Here is a 23197-nt window from a genome sequence, read left to right on the forward strand (position 1 = left end):
TGTAAAAGTATTGGCCCGTTATTTAGCTAATTGCGATTGCAATTTATTAATGTAAATATAACAGATCAGGGTATATACTTCTTATACCGAATATCGTCGTATTGTATAAGATATCATAATGTTTATAAATACATCGTTTATCACATATTTCATAATTACAATACGAACCTCATAAAACCATATTAAATCTATTATTTATTTTACATACACACTTATTAAATGTTATCATAAATTAATTGTCATCAAAGAGAAAGCTCAGAGAGTCGGTATGGTGACAAAAATAGTGCGGTAAAACATCATATAGTTTAGATTCTGGAATGGTCTGGGAGTAACAAGTAGATCGTACTGAAACATCCTTTTATTAAACGAGTTCGATACTTTGTCTGTTCCAGATTTCTAGACGATCTAGTCATATTTATTTTATCGTTCGTTTGTTTAACAAAGCGCTATCTAGAACACAATACTGTTTCCTGAGATGGAGCTGAAAAACATTAGGTGTTTTTTTTTATCGCGATGCCGTCTATCCAGATTCTTTTCTTTCTTACTCAGAAAAAATATTACTAAAAGGTGTTGTAGAGTTAGCGTATTCTTTTAAACTCCTTAAGTTTCTACTAAGGAACTATACTAAAAACCTTCTTACTTACGTTTTTCCGGTTGATTTATATTATATCGTATAATTTTCTTGGAAGACATGTATGTTAACTATAATGTGGGACATACAGCAGTTTTTCTATAAATTTAAAATGAAGACTTCACAGCAATGGCGCGTTGGCACTTAAGTAATCTCCATTGGCAATGATTGTCGGCTTCATTAACGTTCTAGCAGATTAGTATATTCCCGTGGCGTTTCACATGGGTATTCGCCTCCTATCCAATGTACATCAGTGTACCGGAAATACCAAGACAGCGATACTCCATGGCACTGTTTGGTGCACTCATTTGGGTGAACGCTCGCACTGCTCGGCTGGGCTCTTCTATGGAGACCGCGGAGAGTTATAATGATCCTGGGCAGAGGCGAGCCATCTTGAAAGCGATCCACCCTGGAAATATTAACGAGTCACGGTTCTGGCCTCTGGCTCTTGGGTCAATAGTCTTGGCGACGGTGGAGGCAATCTGCTCCGAGTGGAGACAATACGAAAATCCGTGAGTGAAATGCGTAAATGCCGTTTATCCGGCGACATAAAAAAAGAAAAAGCACGAGTATATGCAGCGCAGTTCCTCTTGCATTAGTGTTACATGTTAATTAGAATAATATCTTAGCGGTCACTGGACTGAAGAAAGCGATTACTTATAATAAAGTGAAGTCACTGATAAACCGTTACTAGTCCAAATAACACAAAAGTAAATAATATAACATGTATAGCTTCCAATAACATTGCTTGTTACATCAACGACAGCCGGATATTATTGGAATTATAATGTCTGCAATCTGTTGCTCGCATTGCAATCATTAGTCGCAAGCATGCTAGTTCCTGCTTCTCGTAATTAATCTACTTCAATGTATTCTATATAAGATCATGTATGTATAATACGTTGCCATTACTCTATATCTGATGGAGTACAAATTATGTGTTACTTGTTTCTAGTCAAATTCAAAGACGAGCTATAAAATCGAAACTGAGAATATACTTTGAGCCATCCGGATTTCTGAGCTCATTAATTATGGAATTATTTTAATGAAAAACATTAAGATACGAAAACGAAACTAAAAGAGCACGTATAAAAAGCTGTGTGTGTTGTATATAGTTGGTTGTTTCCGGCATATCGTTACGAATAAAGGAAAATTAGTAAGTCTACTATACCTTAGTAGACTGTGCTTGGTGTCGCGAGGTCTTTTCAAGTAACTAATTAAAAAACATAACAATCATACACTTGTAAGAGTGGAATAAAGTAGCTTTTATAAGGCTTAACGTACAATTTTAAAACGTTTATTTGTTGCAAAGATATTAATATTTTCAAATTTTGAATTTGTCAACATAATGACATCATTGCAAATGTTCGATTTTGGAATTTTGACTAATAAATAGTTTGTAGTCACAAATGATTTCTTTATATAAATGTTTCGTTTAGAGATTTCATATAGAACAGGGCAAAATTAAGTAAAAACGTATTTACCAACAAATCAACAAAAGTAAAAACAAACTGCCGTTAAATACTAGAATAGTGTAATAAAAAGAAACAAATTCTTGGTATCTTGTTTCGTTGTCCGCCATATTCTATTGAACGTGTTGTTGGAGTACCGAAATATATTTAAATTATTTGTTCTTCGTTTACCCTGTGTTTTCAACAGATATTTGAGTCACTGAATTGCAATAGTTCGTATTGGTTCGTTCTTTTGGTGAGTTTCCGCTGAAAGGTGAGTGAGCAAGCAAGTGATAGATGGGACATGTGATATTTTAAGCCCTGTAATACATTACAACCAAAACTATGTATATACGGAATGCTTAAAATATTCCAGGAAATAGATGCAATCATTGCCAATTCAAAGGGGTTTGGTTGTATTTGAAATTTGAACGATAACGAACTGATTTCGCAAAATAGTGTAAAATAAAATCGATCGTTATATTCGTCCAATCTAGACTAATCCTGAACCAAAGGTGGAAGATTTTTTTATTGATTTTGGCAGTACATATTTAATTGCATATGAGTACACTAGTTGTCGCTTGCGGCTTTTCCGGGTTAATTATCAGGTGTTATGCATAAAAAAGTGGTCATGTCCTTCCTGGTATTCAAGGGAATGCTTCATAACAAATTTAATCAAATTCTGTTCATTGGTTTGACCATGAAAGAGCAACAGACAGACAGACAGACAGACACACAGAATTAGCTTGGCATTAATGATATATATAAATTATATTATATTATATATATAATCCATCACCAGGAGCTTGCTCGGTTTTCTAGAAGAGAGGTTGCTATATGTACTACAAGTAGATACCGACGTTTGTACTCGAGTTCAACTCTGTTTGGACTAGCCTATCATCATATATTGTCAAATTAAGCTCTATTAGCTTAGTATATCGAGGTATGAGACCAGTCTCAGTATATGGTGTTTTTGGTGGATATAATCATACCATATGATAACAACCTCATTGAGTGTTGAGATGGAGTAAAAACGAAAGTATCTCAATCTGTTTCAAGAGATTTCCACCATTTGGCACGTGGTTTCCACTGAAACCAACTTCATCGTTACCTTGTTAACTTAATGATATTGTAACGTTATTAACAGGGGCGCTGGAGTTCTACAGTATTTATTTTTCAGACAAGATGCTGAAAGAGGCACTGCCAGATTCGGCAACGCCAGTTCCATTATATACTTCTGTAAATGGCATCTAAGTTTATATATATAAATATAAGTATGCTGATTGTTTTTTTTGTGTTTGTTTTTTTGTTTAACTGATAAGAATCGACTCATTATAAAATATTTCAAGTAGACTAAGTTCGAGCTAAAAGGTTTTGTTTATTTTATATATTTATACACATTGGCGTGTTTTGCCGTTCGCGTACTCCAGGGTTGGGTGGAGGGTGGCCGAGACCCCCGTAGTGTTATTGAACTTAAACCCTCTTAATCACGTATCGAGTTCACTGGAACAATGTTACGTTAAAGCTAAATTATGTCTTTAATTATTTTAAATATTTAGACATTGAAATATTAATTAATCTGAAGAAAAAAAATCAGCAGCTTCACTTTGAAATTCTCCTGACGACCATTTTCCGGAGTTTGCAAAAGTTTATAGAATTATATTAATTACTTCAACTAATTGTTGAAGTATATTAAGTAAGAATGTTTAAATAAAATGTATGTTATAATTAACCAATATTAACTTAATTCAATTATATTTTTTACATTAATTATTAACAATGCTAAGTCAAATCTTAATCGCAAGAGATTAAAATAATTTTGAATTAACTGATTGCTATATTATTAATATTATTGATTATATTAGAGATACGAAAATGCAGTAATAGCAAAGCATTCAACATATTAAGATCTATTAAATTATAAGTATTTCAACTGAAACATGCGTAGTAGTAATACGTACCTATCTTAAAAACTGACAAAGTACACGTATAATCGTATGGCGCTTTCTGTATGGGGGGAGTCAGTTCGATGAGTAGTCCTAAAATAGGCTTACACCGGCATGCACTTAGCCTGTCTATGTCTAAAGTGATTTAATATGTCATGAAAGCTTTCAAAGATAAAAACGCTAAAAGTGAAGTATATTTTCCGCAAAGCAATTTTCAGACCGCGCCAGTGAAGATGTCTTCAATTCTCATATAAAATCACTGAAGTGAGAGCTATGAATTTTAAAAAGAACTTACGTTGTTACATGTGCTACTTTAAATAATAAATTTTTCATCCGGTATAACGATAATTGTATATAATGGTTGTTTAAATTTGTCAAATTGCTTTACATGCATACTGCTGCAAAAAATATTATTTAAAGTTGAATGTATTTAAGGCTGTTAGTTGTGTTTATTAATCGTATTTCGATTATCTGATGCCTAATATTACTTTACGTCGATTCAAAATTTTACGAATGAACAATCTTATGTTAATATCAGGTAGACGTATGTTGTTTTTGAGTTTTATTTTGCTTTATATTTTATAGTTATATTTGTATTAGAATTCAGTTTGTACTATAATATAATTGCATGACTAAATATTAGTTCCTTTAACCATGAGTGGTTGCCTTTTTTTTGTTACTACTGTGGATTCGCCAACGACGGTACACCGTGATAGATCAAATTAAGTTGCAACCCTCACTTTAGTACTTTTTTAAGTCAGCTCTTCGAAAACAGTAGAGTATTTGTTGTCGTTAAGGACTACTCATTTATAGATAGATAGATTCACTAGCTTCTGCATAAATACATATTGAACACTCGTAACGATAAGAGCTGTAGACATCGTTCATTCATATTATGTTTAGATAAATAAGTCTAAAATACATACACATTCAATTCTGCTTATCCATAAAATCAACGTCTCAAAATAATATTGGCTCTTTAGGCTCGTTTTAGCATGGCGCCTAGATATATATAGACGTTTAAAAATAAATATGAGAACAAAGCCAAAGACGCTTGCCCACTGAAAACGAACAGCAAACAGTTATTTTATTAAGAACATGCAAATAAGCCTGAAATAGAATTAAGTGGAACATCTTAATATAAATTATATACTTTTTACAATATGTTGCGCTTTTAAATTATATAAAATTGGTACATTTCAAAAAATTATTCCTTTGAGAGAGTTTTATTTTGGATTTTCTCTTACAAAGATGCATATTTTGGTAACTAAGAAGTTCTCAGCGTTTCTCTTAATTTGGAAACACAAGACTGTAATAATCATTCGAACTATTGTATTTGTCGTATAACATCGTCGTATGATTTCAGTCGACCACACTGTGTTGTATTACTTTTGACAATATCGGGATATCGTATGTTTGTTTGGCGCGAATTATATCTTTCTTCCGGTCGTACAAGGTCTGGGTCGGGTCGTTGTACTGACCTCTCTCCCCTCGCCCGCTCCCGTTTATATTTAGACCGGAAGCCGCAGCGCTGGAAGAGCGTCCTCTTTTGCGAACCGATTTTTTTTGATAAAATCATATTTATAAGCCTAGTTTGAAGGCCGTTTTGATAAAATTATCCAATTTAATATAATTAGTAATTATGTAAACGATATTGCTTGTATTCTTTTGTACTTATAAAGATGGGTACACTTCAGAACATATACAGTTTATTTTATAAATATATATCAATATGTATTTACATTTTAATGCAACAAATGACTTTTCCAATTAGATTTTAATCAATGTTTGTGCAATGCTTGTCGGAGTTTTCTCCGTTTATTTAAATAGCAAGGAAATGCAGTCTGTGAAAGTTCTCGCTGCAAAAGGCAAAACTGAGATGCGAAAGCCAATCATACTCCTACTACAAACATTGCAGCAAGACGTAGAGTGGACGAGTTGATCCTTATAAACTTAGTTATACTAAAATGTATATTATATTTTAAGATTATTTTAATTAGTTTGTATTTAGTTTGTTCAGCTGAGATGACGTAGTGGTTGGTACATGTAAATGTAATGGAAGATAGCGGATTCAAGACTAGGAACCACTGAGATTTATGTGCATAATTTGGGTATAATAATATTTCAAATTAGGTAATTAAATTTCAATAATTCCTCTCGTACTCGGTGGTACATCGTGAGTAAGCCCGCATATCGAATACGCGGATATGCGGATGAAATGCTGACACATTAGTATTCACTAAATTGGAATAACTTGGTGGAATAATCGCCTAACATTTTCCTCAAGAGCCGTTGCCAATCAGCCAGCCAAACAATGGAACATTTCCAGTTACATTATTTTAAATTATTTGGGCATATCTAATTGATTTCTGGGTATAAGCTTTTATGGTCCGTTAATCCTCTCCACTAACGAGATAAAATTGATAATATTTCTCTTTCCAAATATTCAGTCAAGCCGACAGAATATGTTACTCTCCAATATATTTAAACTAAAAGCTGACTGTTGAATGTTGGAAACTAGTAAATAAAACAATGAATGTATCGACTCATCGGCGCCGAATGAGTTATATATGGACCGATAGGACGTTATTGCATCGATCTGTCTAGGTCTCAGCTGGGGCACTAACTAGTTTTTGTGAGAGTGCGAATAAAAACATAAAATGGCATAACATTAACGTGAATGCTGTAATAATGAAATTTATTCAAATGTTTAAGCTTCGTGGCTTTTGAAAGATTTAAAAAGCGGGACGGTAGAGTTTTTTTTTTATATCAGAGAGCTTGTCGATGTTTATTTTTAAATTGTTCCTACAAAGTAAATTTCACTTTTAGTATTAAAATTTAAAAATATCCTTAATTTAATGATATAGAATATATCATATCCTTTAGCGGAATACTTGAGTCTCTGTTCAAGAGAGCGGATATCAAAAATTATTTTCGTTGCAGAGGAAGTTACAGTCTACCCGGCAATCTTACTATTGACACAATGAATCCGGTGTTATATCATAGGGGCATTTGCATTTAACTGTGAGACAATGAAAGTAGATGTGTTTAAAATAAATATTAATCCAACTAAATTTTCTTTATCTAATATAAAGATAATAACGATTCAACATTAAAACAGTCGTCTAAACTGAAGTCGTAAAATATATAAAAAGGTTTTATATACAAAACTGTACTGAACTTATTACTATAAACTAATCAAAGATTTTGTATTTGACATTGTTGGATTTGTTCACACACAATATGGTATGAATATAAACAGGCTTTTCACGTATGGTAGTGAGGTATGGTGATCGTAAATCAAACGGTCGCCGGTTCATTCCCAAAAAGGGTGGAGTACCGTTGTACGAGCGCAGTGAAATGCAAACGAATGATTTGTGTATTTAACAAGAGGCAGCGTAAAGATCTAAGGCTTCGGCACACAATAAGACATCAATGTTTATAACTTATATTAACTATTAAAAAATATAACTTATTTTAGACTACGTTTCTGTTGGTAAAATTAAGTTAGTTATTGATATATCTTTTCAGAGCTGATACAAATTTATTTACTTTTATTTGTTTAGATTTCATCCATTTTATAAATATTACTTAATCCAAATAAAAGAAAAGTAATTAATTTTTTTTTATGTAGAATAGATTTTTTAAGTATGTAGTTGCATACCTTTTATTTTTAATAAAGTTTAATAAATGTGTTTAAAATGTTCTGGTAAGTACGATACAAAATCTTAATGATATTCCTTCTCTTAGTTCGATTATTCTTAAAATATATTGTGTTTAAAATATTTACAAATACGTTAAGATTTAAAAACAAAGTAGAAAATCTTAATATAATAAAAATAAAATACAAAATTCTTCTACTTAAATATGATTTTCTGTTCTTGTTTACTTAACAACTTTCTCTATCTCATTATTTCCATAAATATATTCGATACGATCAATACATATAGTTTATTTTTCGTTTTTTTCCTTTATATGCGCATAGCTGTCTGTACTCAGGGCGACTTATATCAAGCTTTATAGAAAGCAAACACGAGGACGTAATGGGTATTCAATTCTGAGGCGAACGTCAATGTGACTGCTAGTTGAACACCACACATATTGACTGACTTCTATGGAGCTATTCCGCACCGAACAAACACGAAAATCTACGTGGGACTCGATCGTAAAATATTGGAAAGTAGCACGCACAGTAATTAAAATATAATATAATGTAAACGATAAAACATCTACAAAACGTATCATGTTGTTTTAAACGACTGCACAAATCGGTGTATCGTTATTCGAGCTGTACTTGTCTATTACTAACTCAGTTATATTATTTATTTTGTGATATATCAAATATCAATAAATGAAATAAATAGAAATCACTTTAAAGTTTAACTGACCTAAGTCTATTCAAATACATGTCATGATGTGGACTTTTTAAGTTACCGTATACGATCCGGTTGAGCAACGAGTGTCAAATTTGTTTTTCCATAATATTTTTACTATTCGAGCCGCAAAATAACACGACGCAAACATTTGACTATAACTTACAAACCCGTTATTTCGTTCAGATTAACGGTAGGAAGCGTTAAAGCGTCACATTTGCAATACGGTGAAGGATTTTCAGTTGCTGGTGGAGAGCTGCTTTTTGTCTTTTATCCTAAGTCCGTTTGCCTGATTGTTATCAGCAGTGCTTTTCTGTATGAACTAACTTCGTAATTTACCCGAATAATGTTGGAAACTGACTTGAACGGTGGTATACTATTTGTTACGTGTCCCTTTTAAATATTAAATATAATTATTACAGTCAAATTCGCATATAGTTTTCTTACAATACTTGATACCAGTTTCATCGTTACTTGACACAAAAACTGATTGTCACCAGACTTTAATAAGCTTAAGTAGTTTCGGTTAAAAATATACCACCTACGTGATGTTTTTTATTATAAAATTGTGATAACAGCCGGGACGTATGGTGGGGCTTGTTTTTCCACACACAATGACATGATCCATCGAATACATTACGACCGGTCGAATTATACAAATGAAGATGCTAGTCGATTCTCACATGGAAATCATTCCAATGGACTTTTAAAAGATAGCTACCACGATTCTACATGGCTTACAAAACTACAAACTGGCTACTATTGACATAATATCTCTAAGAAACAATGAATTTGCCTGCAATTGATATTAGAAAAAAGCATACCGATTAATTAAGATTGTTGTAAGAATTATTATCTTTTTAAATACAAAAGAATAGAAAATTCGACGTTTTTAAACTTGTTCTGCATTTTTCTGTAGATGTTCAGCCCTTTGAAAAGTGTACGTAGGTCACAATTAAGCCCTTTTTTATTTTTTGTCGCTCTGCAGAAGCGGCGCGTCGTATATTAGTGAAATACTTTGATCATCTAACTATAGTTAGGTGGACTCCAACTGCAGCAGAAACAGAAACTTCAATGGGTATTTCATTAAAATTGATTGCTAATAAGATTTACGTTTTAATCCTTTATATTAATAACTTTTATATTATATAAGCGATGGATATTATAAATGTCGACGTATCAATTTACATATTTTTTCACTTCATCAATCAAAACACATAAAGATCCCATATCTTATATATTTAATTTATCTAAAAGTAAATTTCAGTAAATATTTTGTATTTGTTTTAAGCAATAACATAAATAATAATAAATCTTAAATGTTTACTTTTTTTATAAATAAGGAATGCTCAGTGCAGTCAGCGAAAGTAAAAGGATTTAGATACCTCACGATTTACACGAGCTATGCATTTGTTAAACAATTTTGAAATACTAACAATAAGGTAAACTCCATACGTACTTTATCTGAACTCTGCTCAAAAGCTACGTTAAATAAAAATAAAACGTCCACCAGATCATCATAACTATAACTAACGAAGCAGTATTTATAAGTAGTATTAAAATAATGATTATTGCACTCTTATTTGCATTTCCATTTATAGTTTTCTTTGTTATACTTAGGGAACTGGCGCGAAGAAGTTCTACATGATCTACTCATGTGGTAGACATCATTAATTAATAGTGGTATAAGAAACACTAAGGTCCACGCCTGCAACCGTGGTAGCGTCGTATTGTTAATTGACAACTCTTCGAAAAATTCATTGAGAAGCTGTGCTGCATTATGTACAAATGTTTGCTTCTTTGGTGGATGATTATCTGTACATATAACAAAATTGGAGTGTATGTTTTTAATATTAAAATAACCGCTTTTTACTAAATGAATTTGTATGTAATATACCAACATAACATTTTTTATATAATTTTTGTCCGAGTTACTTACAGTAAAATCTTCGAACTGTACAATAACTTTTATTAAATTCAAACGCGCACGAAGTCGCGGGTACATCTAGTATTTCTTGTAAAAATGTAGAAAATCGATGAGACAGACACCCAGGTCTCTTTGGAATAATCCTAAGGCAGGACATTTGAATATTTATTTCCATAATACACGCCAACATCAATTAAAAAAGCGTCCGTCTTTATAGCTCAAAATCAGAAAAGATAACCTATCACTTAATACTATTTTCGTTCGTATGACATCTTAACAAACGTGAAACTTTCTAGTCTAGAACCTTGAGTATAAAACAAAGAGTAAAGTAAAGCATTTGATAACCTCAAGCTTTAGCTCTAACACAGACAACTTACTACACCTTTTTTGAAGAAATTTAAAGCACTGTAACTCAAAAACGGCACCAACTTTAATTTACTGAATTAAATTGATTCCTCTTTCTGTCATCTATAGGTATTAGCCATCGATATGATATGTGACCAAATCATACACCGAAATGCTCGCCGGCTGCCAACCTATATTCGTACATATTGTGCAAAAGTTATTTGTTTCAACGAAGCGTTAAATTGAAATTCGTTTATATACAGATATGCGCACGGTTTTTATGAGATACTTATTAATCAAAAAATCTTCATCGCTTTTATATAATTATATAATCATTTTTTAATTAATATTATCATTTTAAACATAAACCAATTAGTAGTCTGAACAATGTGTATACAAATGCGCTTTAAAAACTTCAAACGCTACAGTAAAATAGCATTAAAAATAAACAAATTTATATTTAAACCTATTGTAATGAAATTCTTGTAATGAACATGTCGACATTGTGCTCGCGCTGCAATCGCCTGATAAAGTATTTACGTACGGGAGCTTATTTTCTGTCACAATATGTGTTTCAATCGTGCTTGTATGCCGTAGCCATCAACTTTTACAACACTCTCTTTGTTGGCGACTTTTATATTTAATGTTCGCTTATTATATTTAAGTAGCCGACACGGTCCAACGATTTTAATTAGAGGGTCATAATTTACGATCGGGGAATCAAGATCGAGCAGAATTTTGTGTTCTATCAACTTTCTTGGTAGTTGCAATGAGACGAAAGTGAATCGAAGCAGCTTAGCCAGTTCATATGATACAGCAAAGTGGATTGTATGCTGAATTCTTTCCTAAGCCTTAAAATAACTATCAATACAATAAAATATTGCCAATTACGGGTAGAACCAAATTGCCTAAGTAAAAAATAAGAAATGTTAGTAGAATTTTATGTTCATAATAATTACAATTAGTGCAATCAAAACTTAACACTTCACTATCATAATATATTAAAAAATATAAAAGCCTAGACAGTCTAGTTAGAGATCCTCCTCTCTAGATATAGAGTATTTTATGTTCAGAGTTTAAAAGCGGTTGAAATAATATTTCGCTCTAATCTTGTTATTATCTCAATAGAAGTCTGCGTCTCCAGAGCTAGCGTAAACATATTTGACATTATCTGTGATATCGTTTTCAATACAGCTCGAGCCGCATCGATCCACAGCACGGTTCTCTTTGTGGGTATCAGAAAGTATCTCAATGCTGATAATATTATACGTCTATGAAAGACAAAGTTTAGAGCAATGTCTGGGATTTGATATACTATGAGGTTTTTTTTTATACAATCCGGGTAGGCATTTGACTCCACCTGGTGGTGGTAAGTGGTAGTTTATAGAAGAAATAATCAAAATAACAATAAAAAAATGATTATGAAATTTATATAAATAAAAAATACAACGATTTGGTATTTTAATTTTAGTATAAAAATCTTCCATTCGTGTCTAGTGCTAGTTTCCCTTTATTGAAGCTGAATTTCGCAGTTGTCCTTCATCTTCACCCAAACAGGTATTTTAACAGTTTTTGTTGTATAGTGAGACTCAACGCCTAGAAGATATTATGAACTCAAGGTAGACTTATTGTCCAAGACATAAATTATTTCAAGGTCAAGCAGCCGGAGATATTTCGTTATGTACCAAACCAAATTTATTATTATAATATGATTAGTAATGTAAAAAGAGATTTGTTAGACGACCTATATCAAGTTTCGACTTTATTCTTTTGGATATCCTAATAGTCAATAGAACGTAGTTTACTTTAAAACTAATTAACTTGAGGTAAAAAGAACGACTTATGGATTGCTCACCAAAGGCACCAATTGCACCAGCCCTGATAGTAAGTTGTCACCACTGTCCATAGACATTAGTTCTCTAAGAAATATAATGGGTGATACCTCCCTTAACGAGCTTGCACAAAGCCTTACCACCTAGTAAGCCTTTATTCTTAGTATCTTAAAATATAAGTGTTTACATACAAAACAAACTTCGTTATAAAATCAGTCTGAAGGTAGGTACTTATACAAGGTGAATGCCGTCTGGTCTCCATTGACAAGCAACTACCCTATAAGGATATATTAATCTTCATAGAGCTATTTGGTTTAACATTTGAGGTATTCATTTATAAATAAAAGGGCTGGTCCCTTTATACCGAACCGTACCGTAAAAAATCATAATGACAATATCATATGTCGACATATGTGTTAAAGCTTTGGTCAATGTAAATGTTTTTTTAAGATCGACTGTTATTTCATTATTTAGCTTGTCTAAGTAGGTCTCTAAAATGTCTAAGAAATCTTTTTTTCATAACTTTAATTATTTGCAGTAAAAATTTTTAAATAACCATAACTAATTTTGAGGTATGGAATGGTATTATTAATTTTTTACAAAAGTTTACAACAGTAAGTTTACTGTTGTTAAACTAAAAAGTTTTAAGTTTTTTATTTTCAAGACATGTTGACGGATAGTCACACGAACAAAGACCCAGTTAACATTAAAGCATTATTTTGTACAATGCCTTTTGTGTTCCATACCTTGTTTTACAATAAAAAAGGGCGCGAGAATAATGCCAGTTTCATAGCTGGAAACAAACGGCCACGTGTTTTATAATTGATTTTATTTTACAATACTATATCATATAATGTGATCGATTAAATCCGAAATTAATTTAGTGGATTTATTTCATTGTACTGAAAGTTGAGTTGACTGAATGATAAACTAAGATTTTTATGGTACATATATTGACAATTTAGAGATAGTTCCCCTTTATTTATTTTGATTAAAAAAGAACAGTATATATTTTTTAATAATATTTATTTATATGTATATACTAAAGTACCATGAGTTGAAAGAGTTCGCGCGGTGTGCACGGATGTGGAGATTTCGCGTTAAAAGTTAAATTGTTCGCATCGTCCTTTGAAAGCCTTTTAGCGTCCGCTGAGTTGGCTGGAGTAGAAGCTCAGCACACCCTTTTCACATTTGCTTGTTGTAAACAAAACCTTAATACTTTCTTATACGTGTTCATGTCGAGAACAAGGTTTATGAGAAACCAGTGATTATTATTTTTCTTAAATTTCTAAGTCTTTTTGGTACAATGTGCCATAAGCTACGAATTTTTACTTAGGTATATTGTACTTACCCGCTTTGTGTATTTACCGACACTGCATCGCAAACCTGAAACGAAACCAAGTTTATCAATACAAATGTTAAACATAAGTGTGACTCGCATTGAATTAAGCATTAAGTACCGATGTTATGATATCAAAACGAATAAAACATCGTTAAGAACGCACTGCTTGAAAGTCAATCGGCGCGTGCGCTATATATAGCAAGCATTTGCTATTATCTTAGAACATAGCGTACAAGAAATGACATATAGCGCGATATGGCTATATCTATTTTTAATAAAAACATAATTAATATTAATTTATAGGGCAATTTATCTCATTTTTTATTCGTCTTTGTATTTTACTTTTTGGTAGGGATTTGTCTACCTGCCCGTCTGCGTAGGTACCACTCATTTAATATTCACCACCAAACAGCAAACTTAATTGTTGTGTTCCGGTTTAAAGAGTAACTAAGCAAGTGTAGCCTGTGGCACAAGGGACATAATATCTTAGTGCCAAGGTTGGTGGTGCATTGGAAATATGTGGATTGATTAATATTTCTTACAGTACCAATGTCTATGAGCAGCGGGGACCACTTACCATACTTAGATGGCCCATTTATCAGTCCAACTATCTGCATGACATAAAAAAGCTTTATACTTATGTTAAAAAATGAAGTCAAGATGAATCATATATAAGTTATCTGTAGGCATAAACGATGATATGAGTTTTTTTGTATTCCCTAACTACTAAACCAATACAACTTATATCAGGAGATGCAGCATCATTCGGAGTATACAATATATGTATGAATGAATATTCTAAATACGAAAGTATCTCCGTCTCTTACCTCTTCACGCTTAAACCACTGAACCGATTTAGATGAAATTTGGTACAGAGATAGTTTGAGTTTCTGAGTATTTCCTACGATTTAGGATACTTTTGTGATTCACTCTTCGAGGGGGTAAAATGGGGTATGACAGCTTATGTGCAATAGGTAAAGATTTATAAACTACGCGCGGGCAAAGCCGCAACTTCAGCTAGTATTATTATATTCATAAGTATAAATAAAATAGTATAAATAATATTTTATTGTTATTATTAAAATAATATTTATCGTGGTAATCTCACCGACGATCTTAAATTGTGGTTAACATACAATAGATGAACTAACATTCCCTTTACACGGACTAAAAATTGCTAAATAAACACAAAAAAATGTCACCTCGTAGCACTTCTACTGTGTCATGTTCTCAGGCGTAACATTATCATTCTGCATCTTCATGTTATGGCAAGACCACTAGCCATTCTCGGCGTGTAGCGCCATACATTGTCGGATTCCACATCCATATTTATCCTCTAGTTATAGTATAAACATTGACGGCTAAAGTATAAAATAAAACAGTTTAAGTTACAATATTGTTAATAAAGCAGTTGAAGCATCTACACAAATTACCTCGTAGAATACCAAACGACTAGAGTTGCTTGAATGAAAAATTATTAACACGGTGCATTTGGGTTGTATTCGCATCACATTGCTATGGGGCAATAATGTAAATTATTAACTTAATAGGAGCCTTAGGCGCAGAGGCGGAATTACATTTTAAAACGGAAATGCCTGGCCCACACCATGTGGTACGGCACAGGCGCGCTAGGGGTACACCCACGTGTAGATATGGTTTAGTATTATATTACACATTATTCGTATTAATTAAAGGTTGTTCGTTTATTTATAAAACATATTAGTCGTGTGATATTTTAGTATATTCAATTATGCTAATAATAATAAAGAATAATAAGAGTACTATGAAGACTTACGTTTATGTTACTCTTAATAGGTTATTCTTGCTATTTATAGTCAAAAGCTGCATCGTAGGTTATGCCAGATACCTTGAGGCAAATGCTTGCAAATGTTGTATAAAGTTACAATGCTCAAACGTATACGAACAAAAACAAGCAATCAAGTTCAAATATGAGGTGCAAGAGAAAAAGTATTTTTTTTATTATAAGAGAAAATGTATAAAACAAAAAATATAAACTGGTTTAAGATCGAGATTGAAGATAGTGATTTAAGGTGTGTAGACATGTCCAAATTTCACTAATCAATTTAAAATAAAACTAACACGGCATAAAAACTAAAACGACTTTTTGATCGGCGTACAATCATAAATTAATTAAAGTAAAAACTTTAAATAGAAACGCAAACATTGATGTTTTTTCCGTTATTACTTTGCATGAAGACAGCAATTGACGAATTCCAATATCAAAATAGTATTTCTTACTGTTTAATTGAATACTTAATTAGTATCGGTACGAACTTGGTAATTAGTTCCACTCCTTAATGAATATCACTTTGATTGTTATTAGTGTTGTATATTGGTACACATTATTCCTGGTTTCATTAAACATCCACCAACCTGCATTGGGGATGCGGTGTGGAATAAGCTCCAAACCTTCTCAACACCGGTAATGTGTTTAGTTGTTAACAATGTGTTTCGTCTTAATATATTTAAAGTAACAGCACATTTGTCGTATTAACAAAAAGATGCGTCGTTTCACACGACCGGGAATTTGCAGTCGCTTTTATATTTGTATTCGCTTTTGTTGCTTCGCTATAATGATCTGCGCGCTCTATCTGCCTGCCGTTTTATTATCTGATTGTGATAATACATTTGTTGGTAAGGCTGTGTGCAAGTCCGTCTGGAGAGGTGCTACCCACTTATCAAATATTCTACCGCCAAACAGCAGTACTCAGCGTTGTTATGTTCCGGTTCGAATGATGAGTGAGCCAGTGTAACTACAGCCGCAAGGGACATAACATCTTAGTTCCCAAGGTTGGTGGCTCATTGGCGATATAAGGATTGGTTAATATATCTCACAACGCCATTATGTATGGGCGGTGGTGACCACTTTCCATCAGGTGACCGACTTGCTCGTTCGCCTAACTATAAAATAAGAGTTTTGAGTTGCAAATCCGTCTCTCGCTGCAGAACACGGTCATGAAATATCAGAAAGCGACATGCGACATAGACTTTAATAATAAAATAATTTATTTAAATATTCACCCCTCCACTCGACATATCCATCCATTGCCTATGAATGTGTATGACCATCCGCACACTATTCCTCTGACCTCTATCTACTTAGCTGTCGCTACTTAAATGAAACGTAACTTATTTATTGTTATATAAGAAGACGATTATTGATTACTAAACAAATACAACAGTGTGTTCTGTAAAACTTATTCTTTATAGTTTTTATATTATGCGAAGTCTTCTTGACAGAATGATACTCATAAATAAAAGTAAATATCACGCCGATTAGATAATTGTATTATATATTTAGAAAATAATACATTAGATAGTAATCCTTTCGAATATCCTTGATACTATATTTATTGCGATTACATTTCCTCATGAACACTTCAACGTTATTAACAATGATAAGTCATTCACATTATTTTATATTCTAGTTTAATTAACGAGGTATTTTATTACAGTTTGTATAACTTTTTTTTTGTGTTAAAGTTATTCATTGCTAAGGTATAAGCATTTTAACTTTATTTTTTAATTTAGTATTTAAACGAATGAACTCATATTACAAATAAATCGAATCATTTTATCTATTGTGTTATTAGTAAAAAAATATACAGGAGGGATTTTTGTAAGGATCATATACACATTCGTTTCCGAACCGAATTAACGGTATAAGAGATCGTTAATATTTCTCAGTTTCAATGTCTATGGGTGGTGGTTGGCACTTATTATCCAGTAGCCTAAGTGTCAGTGTTCCTATCTACTTAAATGAAAAAAAAACCGTTGCATAAGATCCCTATAACAATTACAAATATTTACAAATTCTTTCTAGAGCATTATTGTAAGCTTACAAACGTTTGTGATCAACAAGGCATTCAAAACCAAGTGTTTACGTATTTAATAATAGGGGTTTGGAACATTACAGCAACACATATTATTGAGACAGATTCCGTATTCAAAGCATAAATTTAATTCTATAAACAAATATATGTCCGCGGCTCCATGTCCGTTAGTAACAATTAGTGCAAATGTTGTGCCTAGATATACAATAACACGAGCGTGTATCGCATGAGTTCTCTGGGAAATGCGAACACGCACTTTGAATCATTAAGTAATTATCAGCAACGCAAACAAGAATGAATGAATATTTGCTTTAACTACATACGTAAACAAGCAACAAGAAATATAGGTATTTAGTTAGTATGAGAAGAATGACCATTGAATTATAAGTATGGACGTATGATAACTATATATTTGTAATAATTACTTAAACGGTAAATATATTTTCTTACTCTGTCTGAATACAAATAATCCAATGGAGAGTGTTAATGCAATATCTAAGATAAAGAATATAAACATAACGAGATTAGCTATACATTGAGAGCTTTTTATATTTATACATAAAAAGGCACTATCGCGACTGACTAACAACTAATTTATAATACTAAAATATATTACGATATATTTCGAAAATAGATTGAAAGATTAAATTACTATAGAAGTAATACTGCTCAAATATTTCAATGAAAGGACGTACCACTTATTTCATAACTTTGAAACATGAATAGGACGGCGTGATGTTCGCTCGTTTACTCTTTCGGGGATTATTGTTCAATTAAAAGCGTCACATACAAAATGGGTACTAATTGTTAAACACAAATATACGTCCTTGTAACAGATAGTTGAATCAATTGTGTTGGAGTGATGAGCAATCGTACGCCATAGTCGCTAGCTTGAACCGACTTCTATTGTAATAATCAACTGCCTTTGTCTTTTATCGTGATTCTTCCGAAGAGTTTTAAATTACTTTAATTTCTTGATTGTTTTAAAAACATTAGTACTTATTTACAGATAAAATATTTAATGACAGTGTAAACATAAACAAATATATATTACATTGTACTTCTATACTATTGTAAAGAGGTAATTTTTGTTTATTAGGATGTAAGAGGGGTAAACTCTGGGTATAATGATTCAATTCTAAAAATGGTTTCAATTGTATAAAGCTACATTACTCCTAGGTGCGACAGGGTATAAATTATATTTCTATCACATCATTCTGTTTACTACTAAATTGCACCCGTCCGCAATATGTGATAAAATGTACGTCATGTTAAAGAAAAAAATTAAAACAGTATTCAATAAAAAAAAATACATAAACGGAAAAAAGCGTTACTTGTTTCCATGGATTCAGGGTATATCAATTAAATTGTATGTACTTAATGATGTCTGACTACCAAGTCTCCTACCGGTTCTACTAGGAAGAATCTAGTCCCAAGCGGTTGTAAAACAAATCATTTTATCTTGTAAAAGAAATAATTTTACAGAGTGTACTTGAATAAAATGTTGTGATTTTTGATTTGATTGTATAGAGTTAGGCTTTTACATAAAACTTTTAGACAGACACCTAGAAATTGTTATATATTTTTTTAATAAACTTACAACTTACAAGTATTCCACTAACTCATTTGTATTTGATTTTGTGAATACATATCTTGTAATACAAACATCATCGGCGATCGCTCTCTGCTCGTATGTACTAAATAATAACATCATACTGCACGTCCCAAATATTTTTTTATAATCTTTCAAACCTATTGAATTATCTCCGACCGTATTGGTCTCAATTCCAAAGTGAAATCTCAAACGCCAAGTTTTAATCACGGATCATGTTTAAAGTGAGTATTTGATTTATTCATAAATTGGTTACAAATTAATAGAACCAATTTACCGCTTATTTTGTGATTGTGAATTTTCTGGAGATATTTTGAAATCTACATTTAAATATATATCACTAGCGACCCTTTGCATGGGTGCAAAGAAATTTAAGAGATTTTATTTTTATTATTAAGAAATAAACTGAAACATTCAAAATATATACTTTTTTAAACATATGGGATTTAAATATTATTATTATTAGAAAGTCCTAAGACCCCCTTAACAAACAGAAAATACTAAAAAAAACAATCAATAACCAGAACTTAGTATTAAAATATTGAGTATGCATTTTATAATGTTTATTTATTTATTAGTTAATTTAATATAACTTTGTCATAAATGAGAAATATTAATAATAATTTTATTGTGCTTCACACAAGCTATGAAAATGTATGTCCACGTCTTAGCTTATCAAATTTGGGTAATTTTAACTACCAAAGTCAAAAAATATTATACCAGCAACTTATATGACCACCCTTTTCGCAGCAAAATTTTTTTTCGATGCACATGTTATGAAAACTCTGATAAAGTATCCATTCGAATGTACAAGGGCATTTGGATTTAAATTAAATGGCCGAAACAACTAACATCTGAATAAGGATTAAAAATGAATTGTAGGAATACTTTTGTTTTAGTGCAATAACAGCATCCACCCGTATGAGTGAACCGTAAATTGCTATGGATCGCACTATGGCAGAGAATAAGCGTCGGCAAAGCGAATCTAGACTTTTCACACTGAGCGTCTACCAAGTACGGCAGCAGTAATCAGTCCTAAAGCTCTATCTAAAGTCAGGACCAGGTATTTCATTTGAGTCTTTACCTTGACTCCTGAACTCCGAAAACAATGCGTACCTCACTTAACCTATTATCCCTGGATCGTACAAGTGTTTTAGATAATAGCAATCAATAAACGATTATTAGTATGATATGGTAGTCATATTCTGAAGAAAACATAAATTATGAAGATACAAGTACACCTTGATGAACACAAGTCCAGTATATTTTCAAAATTTAGGTTTCAATTGACTTAATGTTTATTTGGTTGAAATTGTCTAGGTTTAAATCTAAGCTAAACTAATTCAAAACGAATTCACATTTAAAGTGTGTTATTAACTTTACCATTACTTAATACATTTAAAATAATCGAATTTAATCAAGTAAAATTATTTTATAAAAAAAATTAAATTATAAGAGTTTACTACCTACGTTTTTTTTTTAATTTCTTAGAAAACTTTACTGAGATTTGGCTATATGGCTTGCATTTCCAACCATTTTTTAAATGCAAACCGTTTCGTAAACAAACATTTATTTTGTTTACAAAGTTTAAACTTTAATTGATTTCTCGTTGTACTTTCAACATTTATAACGGAAACAAAAGCGAGTTTTGCAAACTCAAAAGAATTTTGGGAACAATAGAAATATTTGAAAGATATCACGGGAGTGGTTTAAAGCCAACCGTTATATACTTCCGTTTATATATCCGTTATATATTTTTATATCACGTTGCGATACACACAGCTAAAGGAAAGGTAGTTTAAATAAATCAAATACATATATTTGATCCAGATATTACGTAATAACAAAATGTTTATCCAAAAATATTTCTACAAAATTTTGAAGACTTAAGATTATATTAATAAAAAGTTAGTAACATATCTAATTTAATTTAAATCGTATTTATATAATAAATAATATTGTTAAAATCAAATCGAGCAATAATAATACTCAATGTTACGATTGTTTTTTGCTTTTTTTTTTGTAACGCTCGGATGTTTTCCTCTAATGTCACTATCCTCTTGAGCTCGTGTAAGATTTTGTTATTAGTCGATGCAGTGTTTACTATTAGGTAATCACTACACTTCTTCTTTGGTCAAAGTATTATAGTTAGCTGGTAAACATAATAAAAATATATATTTATATTCGTAAATCACAAAAGAATAACAAATGCTAATTCCACGAAATAAATTCAGAGGCTATCGACCTATTTAGAGTTTCAACTGTATGTCTTTATATTAACATATTATAAATAGATATGGTTTGGTGCAAAATCGTTCCCCATAATATCCTCCAGCGTGATGTTAAGTTTGCTTAATGCGGTCCATTATAAGCAAAGCACGTTGCACTTGATTGTCGCTCCGAAAGCGACGGAAGGATGTCCCGCTGTAGTAGCAGTGTGACTAGAATAGCATTATTTTATATATTAGACATATATTAGCTGCCGTGACTTCCTCATCCGTGTTTACTTGATGCAACGAAAAAAATTAAGAAATTAGAATACCGCGGTTTGGCTTTCATTTTATTTAATCGTAAAATAACGGTTTTTGTTGAAGTGAAACGGTAACATATAAAGCCATTTCCATAGCTGTGATCATCCTTCACTGTCAAGAGTATAATGCATCAGGATACATCATACTTATCGCGATGTTGTCGCGGATCTAGGACGAAATATAGTTAGCTTCTAGAAGGCTCGTGGTTGCCAGTTTGAATACAATATTTTCATTTATTTATTTAGTTATTATTATGTTATTCATAAATTTCAGTTACTCTAGAATGATTAAAGATTTTAAGCAAAATTTAACCACAATCTAAAATAATAGATCAGGGGCTTATATTGAAAAAAGGTTTATACGTATTACTATGTAAGACCAATTCGGTATTAATAATGTAGTATTATTAATAGTATTATTTACAGTAGTATTAAAAGTACAGTATTATTAATGCAATTTAAATTATTTAGGGTTTGGGCAACCTTTTCTACTGCTCTTACTAGAGTGAAATATTATATGCAATTTATAATTTAGGGCCTAGTTGTTACTAACGTTGATACTGCTCGATTAATATACACTTTTATATTTGATATTTTCATAATAGCATGTCTTATGGTATATAACTTTGGGGTAACGATTGAGTCACAAAAAATATTTGATTCTTCAAAAAATATATGCATGGGCTATTTACAAAATCAGAGTTCCAGACGCATTCGGGATGTTTTTACTATGTATTTATATTTAGTTACAAACGTTGGATAAACACGACCAGTAATGACGAACTTCCAAACACCAAGTTGTCGTTTACGTAAAGTTAATCATCCTTCCTTGGGCAAGGTATTCACTTACATAATAAAATTACCAAAATACTTTTAGCGTTGCCAATTCATAAATTTAAATGTCGTATTACCAAAATCAATACGTAATACGTACATAAAAAAACGTAAATACCAAAATCAATACGTCTTCTCCTTTGATTTTTTTTCGTTATTAAAAATTTCACAATATCTATCATTCCCGCTAATACGCGAGCTTATCTAAAGTAAATATGTTTGTTGATTAGCGAGTGGTTATCTGGTTCCCAAGAATTAGCAACGCCCGAAATATAGGCACGTTAAACTACCGCCCGCACGAAGCAGGCTTAGTTATTTATTCAGATATTGAATTTTAAATATGGCTAAGACAAAGTTTGAAATTTTACTTTACATTGATAAATTAACTTACAAAATTGAGTAGAGTTATGATTTAAACTATACTTATATAATCACATTATTACATGATTACTAACCGCTGCTTTACAAAATACAAATAAGCAGTTGAGCTGAAGATAAAATGTTTGTTTTAAACATTTTT

At 31.7% G+C, this 23197-nt stretch overlaps 1 protein-coding gene across 1 annotated transcript in view; it reads right to left on the reverse strand.

The window, feature by feature from the left end:
* Pico (pico) overlaps window positions 1-23197 on the reverse strand; it is a 107454-nt gene that overhangs the window by 54260 nt on the left and 29997 nt on the right. Inside the window, exon 2 of the mRNA XM_026641753.2 lies at window positions 13857-13891. The gene's annotated coding sequence lies outside the window, so the exon portion shown is untranslated. The remainder of the gene's footprint in view (window positions 1-13856; window positions 13892-23197) is intronic.

Source organism: Vanessa tameamea, chromosome Z, assembly GCF_037043105.1.
Source record: "Vanessa tameamea isolate UH-Manoa-2023 chromosome Z, ilVanTame1 primary haplotype, whole genome shotgun sequence".
NCBI lineage: Eukaryota > Metazoa > Arthropoda > Insecta > Lepidoptera > Nymphalidae > Vanessa > Vanessa tameamea.